Below are 18,697 nucleotides of genomic sequence, written 5' to 3'. Positions count from 1 at the left end.
ATTTCATAACATTCATATACCATAATTTACCCAACCATTCTCCAATTGATGGGCATCCATTCATTTTCCAGTTTCTAGCCACTACAAAAAGGGCTGCCACAAACATTTTGGCACACACAGGTCCCTTTCCCTTCTTTAGTATTTGTTTGGGATATAAGCCCAGTAGTAGCACTGCTGGATCAAAGGGTATGCACAGTTTGATAACTTTTTGGGCATAATTCCAGATTGCTCTCCAGAATGGTTGAATTCTGAAAGGGAGTTTTAAATGACACATATTAAATGTTATAAATTATACATAGGTATATTAATTTCTTATTGAATCATTGTGTTATGTCAATGGGACTCATGTCACCATTTCAATTTAACTCAATTCAACAAGCATTTATTGAGAACTTTCCATATGTCAGGGACATAAAGAATATAAAGGCATACTTTAAGAAGCAAGTAGAATCTTCAAAATGTTTTAAACTGATTAGAATTTGCAAAATGAGAACTTATATACTGACAGGATAAGCAGTTCTAGAAGATGCATTTTTGTAAGAGGTTTCTTTTTGATCACTGAATTTCAAATTTACAGTATGGTGGTATGAATTCACTTAAAGGATTGGTGCTGATTGTAATGAGATGAATGGAGGGTATTTAGAAGGAGCCAAGTGATTTGTTAAGCTTTGTACAAGAAAGTCAACTAGCAAGAGGTCATTGAGATTGAAGTGGCTATAATCTCTGGAAAATGGCAACAGATTCCAAAGGTACACGTGGACTTTGACCCAATTTGGAGTAGGAAACTCAAAGGACTAAATGAAGAAAGAATAATAGGGGGAAAGAAGTTAAGGCATGAGGCTCAAAAGGGGACTCATAGTAACAGGGTATAGTTGAAGAAAAAAATCTTGAAATAATAAAAATGGGAAGATAGGGCATATTCATTAAAAATAATTAAAGAAAGAAAGAAAGAATGAATGAAAAGCATGTATTAAATTATTATGTTCAAAGTACTGTTCTTACAGCTATGGATAGATATAGAAAAGCAATGCAGTCCTGGCTATCAAAAAGCTCATATTCTAATGAGGGAAATGATCCACATAGATGATTTTAGCTATAAGTCAGAGGGAAAGATTCCATGATTCTTTGGCTATAATAGAAATATAGATGATAATGCATCTTTTAAAATGTTCATTCTTACTGATTAAATTATATCTGTTTTTGATTTGAACCAATTTACAAAGACTTTGATAGTAAAAATTTTCTTTCCTGGTCTGCAATCGTTTGTCTCCATTGAGGAGAAAGGAGGTATATCTACAATGGTAGTTGTCAAATGTTATTTCCACAAGAATTCTTCTACTGGATGATAACTATAAAAGCTGGATTGTAAACAGGGTCAACAATAGGGAGAGAGCCACTCTTTCCAGAATTAGGATCCTGATCTATCTCCATCAGAATTTATAGGAATAGTAGCAGTGATCAGACTCATTTGGCATATGCCACCTATTTTCTATCAGGGTTCCTTGATACTTAGCTAAGGCTGGCTTGCTTGGCTGGTTTATGGTTGCTGGTTTAGCTGTTTTTTTCTTTTTTTTTCTTTACAGAGGTCATTTCCCTAGATGGTGGCTTCAGGGTCTAGGCTGGAAGCAGAGCCAGTAGTCTGAGGGCATTGCTATTCCTAGGGCTCATGCATTTATTTACCAGTCTGTCAGTGGTAGCTAATCAGCAGTTTAAAATGGAAATATAAATATATCTATTTTGGCAAGAGAATGCTTAAAAATTTTCAAACCACTGATTTCAGCAGTTATACTATTTTCCAAACCCAAATTTAAGCAAAAAAGTAAAGGGGATGTTAGAAATCTAGTGTGGGATTTGAATTCCCATGTGAAAAAAAGTACTAGACAGAATTAAATATTATCCAGTTCCTATTACTGACATGAGTCCTTACATGATGATGGACGAATGAGCTGGGTTGGTGCTTTCTTATAGAAACTGCTCCCACACTACATAACTCTGGATATGCAAATCTTCCTTATCAGTAGTGACAGACCAAGGTCTTAATTCCTCTGTGTTTTAATTCCTTGGCTCTGGGTCCTGTTTTCATTCACTGGATCTCTTTTATCAGGTACAGTATTTTAGCTCTCCTCTTACTCCTTTGGCTGAATCTCAGGGTATAATGAAAACTTCCAGAAGAACACCTCACTCTTTTGAACTATCATCTCTGATCCCCAAACAAAGAAAAACACCTGCCTTAGCTAGGAAAAAAACGTACAAACAAACAAAAAAAAACCCTCACACTTCATGAAGGGGAGCCATGGTGAACAAAAGTGCAAATTGATTACTTAGACAAAAAACTTTGAAATATTTCAAAATAAGGACAAATATTTAAAAAGAAGTTAGAAATTGTATGTATAGCACCTTGCAGGGTATTAGGGATACAAACACCAAAAGGAAGCTGTCTCCACTCTCAAGGTGTTTACTTTCTACTGGTGAGATCTCACTTAGAAGGCATCTCAGAAGTCATCTTGTCCAACTTGTACCTAAAGAAGAATCTCTCCTTTAACATATTCAATACATATATTCAGCTATATCTACTTAGTAGACAAACTTCTTGAGTTCATTCCCTCACCCCTCTCCAATGCATCATTAGATACCCAACTTTCTCTACTTAAGTAATTTTGGTGATGTATAATGAGCATTAGATTTGGAGTCAGGGGTCCTGTGTTCAAATTATGAACTTGTTTCTTTGTTTTTATATGATCCTGAGCAAGTCACCATCTCTCAATTTCAGTTTCCTCATCTGAAAAATGAGGGATTTGAACAAATGATTCAATGTTCTATTCTACCTCTCCACTTGCAATTCTTAAGCTGGTCCTAAGATTATTAACACAGTTTGTCACCAGGCCCAAACGGGAAACCTTTTTCAATGTATTTGTCAGTACTTGCTCTCTATTGACATTAGCTTTAAAAATACAGCATCACACTAAAAACACAATTATACACATGGAGGGAGGACTCTAGTGGAGAAAATTCTGAACCTTCATTAATAAAAGTAAAAGATAATAACACTTGGAAAAATCAAAAGAAAAACTAAAGAAAACAAAACAATTTAATGTGAAACTTTCTTGGGCACAGCCTTTGGGTATTTTACTATCAACATCATGCGTATATTGGAAGAAGGTGGAGAAAGGGAATGGGAAAAGGGAAAAATATAGTGAACTATGAAGAATTATGGAACAACTCATATATCCTTTCCCCCCTAAACATTTATTCTCTGGTGCATCTGTAATTTTTAAATGCTTTGGGTTCAGGTTTCATATAATCTGAGGGAAAAAAAAAAAGATGTCACAAAGTAGAATTCTAATGGAAAGTAGTTCATATATGATATGGTAACAAAGAAGAATCATGTGATGAAATAGGAGCCTAGCAAGAGAAATCATTACAAAGCTCTGGAAAATAAGAATTTAAAAAATACAGGGACTTTAGGAAAGGCATGTTAAAACTATAAAAGCTGAGAAAAAAGCGATACTGTAAATAAAGGAGAGGCCTTAATTAAAACATCCAGCTTCAGTTAATGTGAGTGTAAGTGCTATAAAAATCAGAATAAATTAAAGAGAACAATGGGAAATAAAGAGACTAAGTAAGATTTTTTTTCATGATCTTGTAGAAATAAGAGAGTAAATGAACTTCCCTATAAGAAAAGGGTTTTCCAGTAAAATGTTTTCTAGTCCATTGCTATAATTTAGTGACTTGGAGGCTTTCGTTAAAAAAAAAAGCAGGCCAATAATATTAAGAAAAATGACCTGTATTGGGGGACATAATATTTTCATTCACAAAAGGGAATGCATCAGGCATAACCTGAGGGAAGGAGAGAGGGAATAATCTAAACATTTAGGAGGGAGAGAGGCATTCAGGATAAATCCTAGTCTTAGGCATTAGGAGAGTATGCTTTAAGCCTGAGCAACTGAAAAAGTGCTGAGGTTTCAAGTGGAGGAATCAAGAGGTCACTCATGGTCTTGCAATATTTCACAGCTGTAAAACTTCATTATGTAAAGCTCTCATCACTCTTTTAGTGGATGGGCATGATGCCTCTGCCACCTGCACGTTAGGGTGACTCAGCAGATCTGGTAAGGGACATGGGTATAATGAGAGGTGATAAATTCCCAAGTAAATATAGCTGATTGGTTTACTTTTTATGATATCACCAGGATTGTCAATTAAATTTCAGTCTTTCTTCTCATTAAAAATTCAAACCTACCACTAGAAAATTCAAAGTGGGAGATTCTGGCATTGAAGATTTCAATATAGAACATTCCAGAAAAAGAGAAGGGTAGGTAGGGGGGAAAAGCTCTTTCTAAAATTGAGATAACATGTCCCAAATTAGTCTTAAGAACCAGAATTTTTGGACCATCATAGCACTAAGTAAATCATGACTTTGTACCATAGAGATACAGGAATTGATTTTTAAAAATTCTCTTTTGTAAAAATTCCAAACTAACTTTAATCAGATTTCAAATATAGTGGTAGAGGACAGAAGAAGACTGTCTATAAAACTGCCATTTTATATGATGTAACACTTATTTTTTAAAAATTATATAATAAACTGAAAATGCAACTTTCAAAGCTGTTTTTTTGTCAATTCCTTCTGGACTTATCTATTCTCTTTTTTTAGGGAGCCCCTATCCCTAGTACATCTCTTCCTTCCACAGCCTAAAATAAAAAAGAAGAAAAAGAAAAATTTTGCCAAGAAATTTTAGTAAAGCAAAAAAAAAATTCCTATATCGACTATGTCTAATACTATGCATCATCCATACATGATTCTATATCATGAGTCCATCACTTCACTGTCCAATGTGGGATAACATTCTTCATCATCAATACTCTGGAATCATGGATAGTAATTTAATTGATCAGAATTATTGGGTTCTTAAAAATTGATTACATTTACAATATTATTGCTATTGTAAATTCCATTAGATTGTGAACTGTTTTTTGCTTTCTTTTCTATATCCTGGCAAAAAGTAGGAACTGAATAAATATTTATTCTCTTCCTTATTTGCATTATTTTATTTAAGTCTTCCTAGGATTCTCTGAAAATGTTCTTTTTTATGTTCTTACAATGAAATAATATTTAATTACATTCATATAGCATGATTGTTTAGCTATTTCACATTTAATGACAGCCCCTTATTTTTATAGTTCTTTGACACAATAGAAATGCTAGTACAAACTTTCTTTTTGTATATGTGGACTAAAGTCTTCATCCCTTGATCCTGCTGGAGTATAGATGTAGTAATAATATTGCTGGATCTAAAGGGATAAATAGTTCAATGACTTTTAAGGAATAAATACTATTGCTTTTCAGAATAGCTGAATCAATTCATAGCTGCATCAATAGTACATTAATGGGATTGTTTTCTAGCAACCTTTCCAACAATAGTCATTTTCCCTTTTTTTCCTTCTTCCTCAATGTAATTAGTATGAAGTGGAAATTAAGTTGCTTTTACTGCTTTTATTTGCATTTTTAAATTATTAGTGATTTATACAATGAAGAGGTAGAGCTATGATGCTATGTTTAGAAGATAATCCATTTGATAAAATGAATTCAAATTTTGATAGGGTGAGAACCTACTTTTCAAATTACCTGAGAGGACCACGTTTCTATTTGGCCACGTGTTTAGAACTTTTCTTGTAGCATCTCAGTAGATCATCATTTGAGACTAGCCAACACAGGCAGGCTGGGCTTCTATGGAGTGTGTGAGGGGGTGTCAGGTATCTGGGACGCACTGTGTCAACATTGCTTAAATGAAACTTTTGGCTTCACTCAATATCTCCCTCTGAGGAGTAGTGGAAGGAAACACATAGTTTATATCAAAATCTGAATTGAACAGTTCATTTTAGTCAAATCTGAATAGCACTAACAGTAGCCTCAGGTGAGCAATTTAACTGCATGATGAATTGAGGTCACGTGGGAAGTTAGCATGAATAATTCTATGAAAGAAATATTCCTCATCCTAATTTTTCTTATTTGATGCCACATAAATTGCTGCTTAGTATAGCAATCAATCAACTTTCAATTAATAGACATTTATTAAGTACTTATCATGTACAATAGCCTCTGTGCTTGTCTCCAGGGGATAAAAAAAGCAAAAATGAAATAGTCCCTAGGCACAACAAGCTTATTTTTAAATAGTAGAGACAAGTACAAATATATATAGTGAATATAAACAAAATAAGTACAAGATCATGCTTGAGAGGAGACATTAGCCATCGGTGGGAGAAGGGATCAGAAAAGGTTTCATGGAGGAGATAGTCTTGAACAAAGTATTAAGACTGTTTTTATAGAGAACTCATAGAGGGCAAGAATTCATATGAATATCAGAAAATTTGATCTCAAAGTTTCTTTTAATAACTTTGGAATTGATTTGCGACTTGGGAGACACTGGCACAGAATCACCTGACATGGAAAACTCTCATCAGAAAAGATGAGGTGCTCTATGAGAAAAACAGAATTGAAGTAGCTCAAAATAAAGAGGAGATGCTCAATTTTTGAGAATCCACCTCAAGTATTCATATGGACTGTCTGTGTCTTACCTGTGGTAGAGCATTCTGAGCATTGTATTGGCCTGATCAGTCACAGCCAGACACACTGTAACTTGACTCTTACCCACTGATAGCATTTTGGTTTTCTTGAGGAACAAAGGACAGCAGCCAACTCATCTATGATCAAATGGAAGACAGTGTAAAATGCACTAAATTTGCAATCATGAATCCTGAGTTCAAATCCAGCTATGTCACATTTTTTGCATGTAATTTTGGCTGGGCTTATTAAATTCTTTGTGCCTCAGCCTCATCTGTAAACTGGGAATGACAATGCATCTACTGCTGATGTCAGAGTTATTGAAAAACACTATACAGATATAAGCTTTTGTTATTACTTTATTTTATTGTTCCTGATTGCTCTTTTCCCCAAAAGAGGATAATTCAGAAGAATTTAAATATATAATTCTAGGGAAAAAAGATAGGAAGCTTCTGAGAAGTGAGTAGAAAAGGAAAAATACATATCTCCTAATTTAGAATAAGGGAAGCTAGATAGTGCAGTGGATAAAGTACTAAGTTTAGAGTCAGGAAGACTCATCTTGTTGAGTTCAAATCTGGCATTAGACACTTACTGTGTGACCCTAAGCAAGTCACTTAAATTTATGTGCCTCAGTTTCTTCATCTGTAAAATGAACTAGAGAAGGAAACAGCAAACTAGTATCTTTGCTAAAAAAAATCCCAAAAAAGGTCACAAAGAATTGAACAAGAGTTAAATTCCTGAACAACAGAAATAAGTAATGAACTAATTCTCTAGTTCAGAGAATGGATAGAAACACACTATTCTTTTTTCTCTCTACTGCTTTCTCTCTTGTGATGAGATTAAAATAAAATATATTATAACAGTTGAGTCAGAAGGGTGGTGACCTTAGATTAGTGAAAAGTTGGCAAGAAGGATGTAGTTTTTCATGCTCTGAAAGAGTGTGACTTTTGCTGGACTAAAAATAGTGGGAAAAATAATGCTCTTGTCATCCCTGAGAACCTGGCTTGGCCTTCTTCTGTTCAGTCAATTGGTTTTGTAGCTATTAGGCCCCTTCTGATCTCCTTTTCTTATCTGGAGACTACTTCAGTTTCTTAACTTAGCCTTTTGGGGTTCCAGGCCAGGAATATAGAAAAACTTGTAGAGTTTTAACTTTGTAGCGTTACCTACTAGGTAGGGCACTGGACTTGCAGAAAATAAGACATAGATTCAAATCTCACCTTAGAATCTTACTATATATATATATAAGCCTGGGCAATTCCTTAACGTCTTCTTTTGTAGAACTCAATGGCATCTAAAGTCATAGGCCCTTTCAGTTCTAAAATTGTCATTCTTTGATTATAGACAATCCAAATACTATTCTCAACATCTATATGATCATGGACGAGACACTTCTTTCTAGAGTGCAATTTTTTCAGATTGTAAAACTAGGTCATAGGACTAGATGATCTCTCATGTTTCAGCTCTAGCATTCTATGAATAGTTCTGTGATCCTACTGCTGACAGTATAATTTTATATTCTTTATTTGTATGTTTTCTTGATGAATCTCCATTGATTTCTGAATGAGAGTTAAAATCCTTCATTCTAATGTTTTAATATATATTGTCAGCATATAGTTCTATGGGGGCCAATAAATATTTTCAGGTAGTAATTTCTTCTGACTTTCCCAGACTTTCTTTACAGTTTCCCTTAAATCTCATCATCCTGGAAGATCACTCTATCTCAGGACTTCTCACATACTCTGAGATAGATGATCTTGCAGCATCTCCTTCTTATTGGCTGGCATTCTCAGAACTTCTCTTTTAGGAAAATATCCAGACCAACCATGTTTTCATGTTTTTCTACCATGTTCAAATATGTTGTACCTTTATCTCTTTCCCCAGATGCATCTTTTCAGCTTCTTTTTATATTTTGCTTCCCTCCATTAGAATGTAAGCTCTAGGGAGCAAGAACTAGTTTTTCTTTAGTTTGTATTTGTATTCTTAGTATTTAATACAATGCCAAGGGCAGAGAGAGGAATGTGTCTGTGTCTGAGGAAAGGATGGAAGAAGAAGTGAAAGGAAAATACCTATCTTATTCTTAGGTCTATAAGTTCCATTAAATCATATTCTATCCTTTTTTTTGATTTTCTTTTTTTTAAATCTTCTTTTCTTTTTCTTAGGTTATACATGCACATTCATTTTTATACATTTCCACATGACTCATGTTGAGAGAGAACAATCAGAACAAAAGGGAAAAATGACAAAAAAAAACAGAAAAAATGTGAAAATAGTGTATGTTGATCTTCTTTTAGTCTCTGTAGTTCTCTCTCTGGATGCAAATGGCATTTTCCATCCAAAAATTATTGGAATCACTTTGGATCATTGAATTTCTGAGAAGAACCAAGTCTATCACAGTTGATCATATCTAACTTTTCTCTCTCCCTGCGTGCATTCTTCATGGTCTTTGCACATAGTTGCTTCTTAATGAATGCTTTGTACATTGAATTTGAGGCATAAAATGAATATTTGGAGTCAGCCTGAGAAAAATCTTACCTACTTTATAATTTTGTCTGGCACTGGCCCTGCTATAACATTTTTTGACAGTGGCTATCACTCAATTCAGTTTGGCTCAAATGCCATTCTATGCTTTGAATATAAACTAAAACGACCATGAACACAGATCATAGATCAAGAACTAGAAGAGTTATTAAAGGCCATGAAGTCCAACAACATCACTTTATAATCGATGAAATTGAGATCCTCAGAGGGTAAGTGACCTGCAGATCACCCAATTAGTATCTAAAGTTTGCATATGTATATATATATATATATATATATATGTATATATATATATATACATATATATATATATATATATATAAAATCTAGTATAAAAATTGATTAGCCCAGTTATTTTACACAAAGCAATACTCTAAAAAATCTTAATTTTCAAATCTTTATGTACACAAAATACCCCAAATTAGTTTTTTATACAGGAATATTTTTTTCAAATAATCTTGCTCCACCCTTAAATACAAGGAAGGAAATAAAAATCTTTAAAATAGTACATCCAAAATGAAATCCTTCATTATATGGTATGTTATCACTGTGTTCTCAATCTGCCAATATTTATTGTTAACATAAAATACAAAGAAAAGTTATTAAGAATCATGCTACAAGCATTCTATATTTTGTTCATAACCAATTTTATACTGTATCTATATTGTATTCTATACCTACAACTTAAATGCAGTGTCAAACATATACATACACACATATAACTCTTCTTCCACTAACATCTTTCTCTGAAACTCCTTATGCCATGACTTCAAAAGGACTCTAACCTATTAAAATTTGCATGGTATAAGGCAATGATTCCTGTTTTTAGATTCAAATAAACCAAAGTTTGAATTCTTCCTCTGACAATTAGTGTTTTAAAATGGGGAAGTCATCTATCCTCTATATCTTGTTTTTCTTCTATATAAAATAAAGCATGTGATAATAAATAATAATGTTAACTAACATATAGCATTTACTATGTGCCAAGTATTTTTCTAAATACTTTACAATTATTATCTTATTTGATCCTCATAATAAGCATTAAAAAATAGTTACTATTATCTCCATTTTATAGATGGCAAAAAGCAACTTGCTCTTTCACTTAAAACCTGTAATGTTAATTACATTTGCAATTAATACTTATAATTTAATATCTATAATGCCTATTTTACAGGGCTGTTTTGAGCATTAAATGCAATTTTATTTATATGTATATATATATATATGTATATATATATATGCACATACATATACATACATGTATATGTGCTTCTCTATATCTATATCTATATATTATTGAAAATTCTGAACTTCAATATGGAATGCCTACTTCACAGAATAATAATAATAAATATCTAGATCTATCTAGGGAAGCAACTTATATCTATATCTGTATCTATCTGTAAAAGATCCAGATTTAAATTTTTTCAATGTTTTTTTCCTAGTTTGATAGGAATCTGTGAAACCCTGTACTTTACTATCTCTGTTGTTAGTCACTTCAGTAAGATCTTACTCTTTATGACCCCATTTGGAGTTTTCTTGGCAAGAATAGTGAAATGGTTTGCTATTTACTTCAGATGAGGAAACCGAGGCAAACAGGGTTAAATGATTTGCTCAGGATAACAAAACTTGTAAGTATCTGAGACCAGATTTGAAGTGAAGAAAACAAATCTTTCTGACTTCAGACCTGGCATTCTATCCACCATCTATCTATATAGGTCCAGATAGTTATAGATGTAGTGCTACATAAATGTCAGTTTTGATCATTATTAAAGGTTTAGGCATACACACCCAAACTGGAAGAACTTCCCTATTATGGGAGTAGTCTTAGATTGAGAATCTGAAACAGATGGACTGAACAAAGCAAGCCCAGAGGCTTATCACTAGAAGTTTGTCAGATGATGAAATATTATTTTTTTTGTTCACTGCAACTAATTTTAATGGAAGGATATGATTTGTATTGTCAAAGAGAGTTTCCACAGTGCTGAAATCATGGAACCATCATATTTCATAAACATATTAAAGCACACACACAACCACACCCATATGTTAAGTATAAAGTCACATTCACCAATTCCATGAAAATGCCTGTAGACAAAATGAATAAGGTGAGGATTTGGGGGCTCTCCAACTGGATGCTGCTTCAGAGAATAGAATTCCAGGTTCTGTGACCTGATTTCTGAAATGCTACTTTCAAGAATAGGTGTCAGGCAGAGGAGCACAAAGGGGAATGTGGAGCACAGCTGCTGCTAACTTGATAAAATTTCTGAGATTTGAAATCAACTCCAAAATGCACTATTTAAGGCAACCAAGTTATTTAGTGAGTATGTTAAGAGGAAAGCTTTCTCAGCTGCATTCTACTAAATAGAATTTAAACTGCCAAAAAGTTTTCATGCGCTGGGTGTATGCTATTCTTCATATCTATTGTTCACTCTTAAAAGAGGCAACTTGTCTAAAAATCCAGTTTTCCAGGGTTTTAATGGTTTTTTGCTCCCTAAGAATCTTTTATTAAATGCAAATGTCCATGACAGGCATAATATACTAAATTGTCATCACCTCACACTTCAATGCAATCTAATTGACAGCTAATTTAGAGGATTTTTGTTATTTCTTAATTTTTGGAAGATGCAGTAAACACAGGAACAGTAATAGTTTGTGATAATCAGCTACATTTGACTTAGGTCTTCTCAGCGATACAATGATGAGAGCTAATTCCAAGAAACTCATTAAGGAAAATGCTATCTACTTCCAGAGGAAAAAATACTGATGGAGTTTGAATACAGTTTGAAGAATTATTTTTTACTTTTTTGAGTTTTTTTTAGGGGTAGTGGGGATGCTTCTTTTCCCTTTTGTTCTATTTCTTCTTTCTAATGTGGCTGATGACTCTTCTTTCTACACTTTCTAATGGCTAATGTGGCAATGTTTCACATGATTAACATCTGTATAACATATTGGATTGCTTGCTGTTTTAGACAAGGGAGAAGGAAGTGAATGAAAAATATGGAACTCAAAATCTTTTAAAAATGAATGTTTGAAAACTATTTTACATATAATTAGAAAAAAATAAAATACTATTAAAATTTTAAACAATGCATTAAAAACCTCTGAGCTGTTTGGTTCCACTAAAGAGCCTGATTTGGAGTCGGAAAGACCTGGAATCAAATCTTTCCACTGGCTCTGTATTCCTCAGTGATCTGCTTACTTTCTGAGCTCCAGGGATCTCTCCAATGCTATAGGTTTATACCAGTAGTAGGTGTTTACTCAGTGGGAAATTCCTATATCAATGAAATCACAGGTCCAGAACAACAACAACAACAACAACAACAACAACAACAACAACAACAACAACAACAACAACAACAACAACAACAGCAACAACAACAATAGCAACAATAGCAGCAACAACCAACATCTTGTGGTTGAGGAGTAAGAATGAGACAAGTTAAGGCCATCAAGCCAGTAGAGAGAAGTGCTGAAAGTGAGATGAGACTAATAAAGATAAATTCTGGCTTTCAATTTGGTGGCTTGTCTTTAACAGAAGACCTCAGGAAATCAGCCTTAGATAAATTATGTAGCCATTTAAGTTTGTCCTTGAAGATTGTAGTCTTCTCACTCTACAATTCTTTTCTTTCATCCCATATTCCCCTGGCCTTCATGCTTTTTTCTTATTATTGAGATTGATGCAAAGTAAAGGATTCTATGAACTCATTCGAACTAAAGTAAAAATGGCTGATACACTCTACTGTATTATCTTTACCAGTGCTATTTCTAACAGGGGACAAAAGTTTTAAGCCCAATTCTAATTGTGGAATCACAGGCTCCCCCACAGACTTTCAGACTAATAATAAGAGTTCACACTTATATAGAGACTTTAAGGTTCACCAAGTACTTTACATACATTATCTCTTTTGGTTCTCACAATAGTTCTATGATGTAGGTGTCAGATATTTTTATCTCTACCTGAAAGGTATAGAACCTGATGTTCAGAGAGGTTAAGTGATTTAATCTCTCATAAAGACAGTGAATTTTGCTGAGACCTGAAAAGTATGAGATGTTTGTCTCCAATAGCTAAGTGACTGGTATCTATGTTCAAAGGGTGTACTGATTTCCTTCCTAGAAGAGTAGGTCAAAGGGTATGAGGGATACCTCTCCAGTCTCAAATATAAGGGGCAATGAAAAGCCTTTTAAAAAGAAGGGTTCTCACTTGAAAACAAAGAAGAAACATGGTCTGAAGAGGCAAAGGAGAACTCTGACCAAAATTAGGAATCCGGAGAGTCAAAGAATATCCCACAAAGGAGAAAGAAACACATATGTAGCTCTTCCCAAATTAGAGGGAGCAGTGCCCTCTGAATTGGAAGCAGCTGCTAACACTCTAAGGAAGGACGATGGAGAGCCATGGGTGCTGACAGGTGAGAAATTATTCAAACAGGGTTAGAGGACAGAGAGGAGAAGGACAGCTGTTGACTCCCAGTAGAGAAATATTGACTCATCTATTTGTTGTCTGACAACAATAGTAAGATCTTTTATACTCCAGGACATGTATCCAAGATAATGACAGAACCTTCCAAGATCTGTTAAACCGCATGACTACCACACACTTATTGTGATTCATATGGGCACAACTGGTACTACCAGGAGGAATCTCAAAAGCATTGCTAAAGATTACAGAGTCTTGGGCTGAGAAATAGAAGACATTAGTGTCACAGATGGTGTTTTATTACTGCAGCCTATCAAAAGTAAGGGCTTCAAAAAAGAAAGGCATATTTAGAAAATGAGCAGCTGGTTAAAAATATGGTGTCTGATAATGGGGCTTTGTATTTTGGGGACATGACTTAAAGCATTATGACAGATTCCTAGTCAGAGATGGAGTTCACCTAATAAGAGATGGTAAGAATGTATTTCCCTGGAGTCTAGTAAATATAATAAAAGGGCTTTAAAGTGAAAAGGAAAGGTCACAAATAGCAAAACTTCTTGTGTATATCAAATGACCTATTTATCAAAGAAAAACCTACAATGTAGGGAATAGATTAGAAATTTAAAAGCCTAGAAGTTCACAAAAAGTGAAAATCCGAGCAATGAGTCTGAAATAGTTTGTGGCCTCATATGTCAATAGGCAAATGAAGAATTCATGGTTAGAAAGTGAGGAAATCCTAATACCCAGAAGCTAATTTGACCTGATCTGTGTCCTTGACATTTAGTAAGATAAGACTTATGAATGGGTGAGGGGGATGTGGCTCTGGGCAAAAAAAATTAATAAGAAACAGGAAATCAATTTTTAAGAGGATGGGGCTATACATTAAGAAGATATATTCAGGTGAGGAAATTCAAGAATTATAGGTAGAACCATGGAGAAGGGCATTTGGACAAAGATCAAGAGTGACAGAAACAAAAGTGATATTAAGACTACCTGGAAAGAAAGAGAACAGGGATGAAAAGTTTAGAAACAAATCACAGTACTGGAATGGAGGTATAATAGAGTAATGAACCATAACTTTAATTATTTCAACAAATTCTGGAATTCTCTTTGCCTAAACACTTCCCCCCCCAATTTTCTTAATAATAACTTCATTTATCAATAGGTGGAGGAAACAATAAGGGAAATTATAATTCTTACCTATAACTAGTTACTAGGGAGGGAAATTAAATGAATCTTAAGTGAAAGTAATCACTCCCTCTTAGAATCAATCTTAGAATCAAAAAAAAAGTTGGAAGAGTTCAAAGGGTTCAGAGAAAGAACATTATACACACACACACACACACATGTATAAATATAATGTGCTATTCCCCTTTTTACAATAATCTCCCACAGAGACTAAAAATACTCATTATATATTTAAGAGATAAATGAAATCTTGTGGAAATGGCAGTTTCGTTGGCAGCTTAGAAAATTTTTTACTATCATTGAGAGTTACTTATCTTTTATAAGTCTATAGAGTGATGGGTCGAAAGAAGCTGACGAGATTGTTTTCCTCCTATATCTGTAAAAAAGGTTGAAGAAGAGAGAATCAAGATGGAGAAATATTAATTCTTTTTTTCTTTAATTTTCTTCTTTTTTTGGCATGTTACATTTAAATTCCAAGAGGCCAACATTTCACATAGATTTCTATGGGGAATTTTACAAAACATCATTCCATATATTAATTCTTTGTTTGAAGGTAGATAGCATCCTTCTTCAGAGGTCCTTTATAGTTGATTTGAATGTTTATATAACTCATCATAACTTAATCATTTACATTTTTCTTTTAGAACAACATATCCATTCTATGAGGCATTCTATTGGTTCTGCTAGTATTTCATGCAAGTCTTTCCTTGTTTTTCTAAAATCAAACTGCTTATCATTTCTTATAGCATAGTAGTATTGCACCACAATCATATGCTACTTTTATATACCATACATATAACTTATTCAATCATTTGTCAATTTATTGACATCCCTTCCATTTTTAGCTCTTTGCTACTACAAAGAGAGCTGCTATAAATATTTTAGAACATATAGGACCTTTTATGTTTTTGCTGATCACCTTGGGACTTAATAATAGTTTTTCTGAGTCAGAGAGTATTTATATATGATTTTTTAACTCTTTAGGCATAATTCCAAATTGCTTTTCAAAATGGCTGAATCAATTCACAATTCCACCAACAATGTGTTCCAGTTTTTCCACATTCCCTCCAGCATTTATCACTTCCCCTTATATCACTATAACTATTCTAATAGGTGTGAGATGATATCGAAAAGTTGTTTTAATTGCATTTTTCCAAGCAATAATTTAGAGCATCTTTTCATATGACTATAAATAACTTTGATTTTTTTTCTTCTAAAAACTTACTGTTCATATCTTTTGAGCATTTTATCAACAGGGAAATGAGAGAATATTAATTATTTATAAAACATTTTAATTTTTATCTTGTGCAGAGGATGAAGAAGATTTTTGAGAATAGATTTTATTTGGTATTCTTAATTAATTAATTTGTGTGTTTTTATAAGTGAGGAAAAATTAGGCACAATTAACAATGTGATCTTTCTCACAGCTAATACATTGTAAATAATTCTCCTTTGTTTTATTATGTTGTTAATAAATGGTATAGCTAATAATCTTTATATTTGTTGAAGCCTAAGAGATTATAGGCTTTGAAATATAAGCACTTGCTTATAAAAAAGATACTTTTTTTCAATTTATTAAGAAATGATACTTAATAAGCCTGCTTTGTTGGAAACCAAGTAACTGATTAATGAAACTGATTATTAAAATTTTATTAATTAATGAAGAAGTTAACAAAACATATCCATGGTTTATCCTGAATAGATCATTTATGTATAATTCATCTAGTTCCATGCTCTAATTTTACAGTTGAGGAAATAAGTTCTGAAATGGTCAATAATTCTTTCAAAGTCACACAGTAAATGATGAAGGTGGAATTTGAATTCAAATTCTGTGACTCCAAGTTTGGCACTCTTACCATACCTCCCTCTAAATTAGGAGAAGCAGTAAGGTCATGAAAAACAAGGAATGCTCAAAAATGAAATTCTAAATACTATGGAAAAATTTTCAATGAATGGAAAAAGAGACAGTTACATAGGGAGACAAGATGTAAGAAACTCACAAGTCAATTTGCCTCAAATATAAAAAAAAATGTAGAGAAGATAGAGGGTGAATACAAAAGAGTGTCCACAAGAATTATTTTAATTGGACAATTAATTTGGACAAATAAGGTCACCAAAGTATTATCTGGGTGTGCTTTGGAGTTCTAAAAGTTACATTGAGGACAGGATGATTAAAAAAGAAAAAGAGTAAGGCTGGTATTCGTTGTGGATGGAACAATGGTAAAAAATGATGGCAAAATGGCAATTGCCCATCTGTTTTGTTTCTTTTGGACAGAAAAGCACATAAGAAAAATGGTTGGCATAAAAGTTGCTTTAACAATAAGTAATGACAAAAAGTCATTATGACTTCATCATGAACAAGCCATGCAAAACTATCCTTATTTCTGTTTGTGGTGAACTTACCAACTAGTAGATTGGGGGAGTATTGTAGATTAAATTTGTCTAAAAGTCATTTAAAATTTTACATAGTTTTCAGATGACTTTTTTAGGAAAAGATAATTTTATAGTTAGAAGGCAATTCAGATATCATTTAGCCTGACTATTTTCCATATGAGGAAACTGGAAGTCAAGTTAAATGATTTGCCTAATGTCACACATCTAACTAGTAGTAGAGGTAGAATTTGAATACAGATCCCTTTGATCCATTTTGATTTCTTTCCATTTTACTATGCTACTTCTCTTTTCTGATGCATTGCACTGAGAGGAACATTAAATAAAATACATTTAGATAGGTTCAGATCTGGTTGAATAGCCAGACCTAAAAAGTAATTATTGAGGATTCAATGTCAGGTTGGAAGGAATCTTTAAAAGAATGACCACGTGATTTATGCTTGGTTCTGTGCTGTATTATGGGTTTAAACAATGTCTTGGAGAAGGGTGAAAATGAAATGGTTGTCAATTTTGCAAATGAAAGAAAGTTCAAAAGAGTAGTTAAAACACTTTAGGAAAGAGTCTAGCTTTTTAGAGATCTTTTTAGATTTAAAGTTTTGGACAAAATTTATTAAGATGAAGTTTAATAAGAATAAATGTAGAGCTTTTCATTTGTTTTAAAAATTAACTTCATGAAGATAGATAAGGCATGGCCAATTGATGTTGGGATTTTAGTGCATTACAAAACAATATAAGAAAACAGTGTGATAAGATAGATAGGTAGATAGATAGTTCAATAGGTAGGTAGGTAAATAGAGACACACAGTTATGTCTACATTATTGTAGTTTAGATATATCAATAATTCTTATAAGGAATTAAATGGAAATTTGGAGGGAGTTTTATAGAATCCATAGATGACATGTGATGGCTAGTAGATGATACAGAAAAAGTTTAGAAACTCAAAAATGCATAAAATTTACATATAATATTATATAACATCAACATATTTTATCTTTTAATATTGTAATAATTCAAACTTTTCTAATATACAAAGAGAGCCTAGGTGTTGAGGATATGAGGGTAGTGTACATTCCTGCGATGTGTAAGGGATAAGTGTATATCTATTTCTATCAATCTGTCTAAAACAAATGAATCAGGTTGAATGACAGTTACTACAACTAAGGACAAAATAGTCTCCCTGTACTCTGTCTTGCTTTGACCACAACTTTGGTATGTCTTCTGGCTGTCACAATTTGTAAAGGAGCTTGAGCGCAGTTAGGGGAGGCAGACCCTTAATTTTGAGCTAGGATAGGACTTAGGATGGAATTGATTGACTAAATCAATAAAATTGTCTCACACCACCTAAGTAAGTGATTAAATACTATGCCCTGGATACTTTAACAAGGTGGAATACATTTCAAAAGAATTCTAACTGTGGAAAGATCTTGACCTATTTGGATGTCTCTGAATAGTCATTAGATGAACTGGAATGATAATTAACAGGAAGCATATCAAGACTGCCTGAAGAAAGTGGATCTACATATATTTCATAACACTTCTCCTCCATGAATCTCTTCTCTAGCCAAATTGAGCTGCTCTCATTCCCAATCTCTTGTCACCCTATCTG

This window comes from Sminthopsis crassicaudata, chromosome 1 (genome assembly GCF_048593235.1).
Source record: "Sminthopsis crassicaudata isolate SCR6 chromosome 1, ASM4859323v1, whole genome shotgun sequence".
Classification (NCBI taxonomy): Eukaryota; Metazoa; Chordata; class Mammalia; order Dasyuromorphia; family Dasyuridae; genus Sminthopsis; species Sminthopsis crassicaudata.
The sequence above is the reverse complement of the archived record's forward strand: the minus strand, read 5'-3'. Positions refer to the sequence as shown.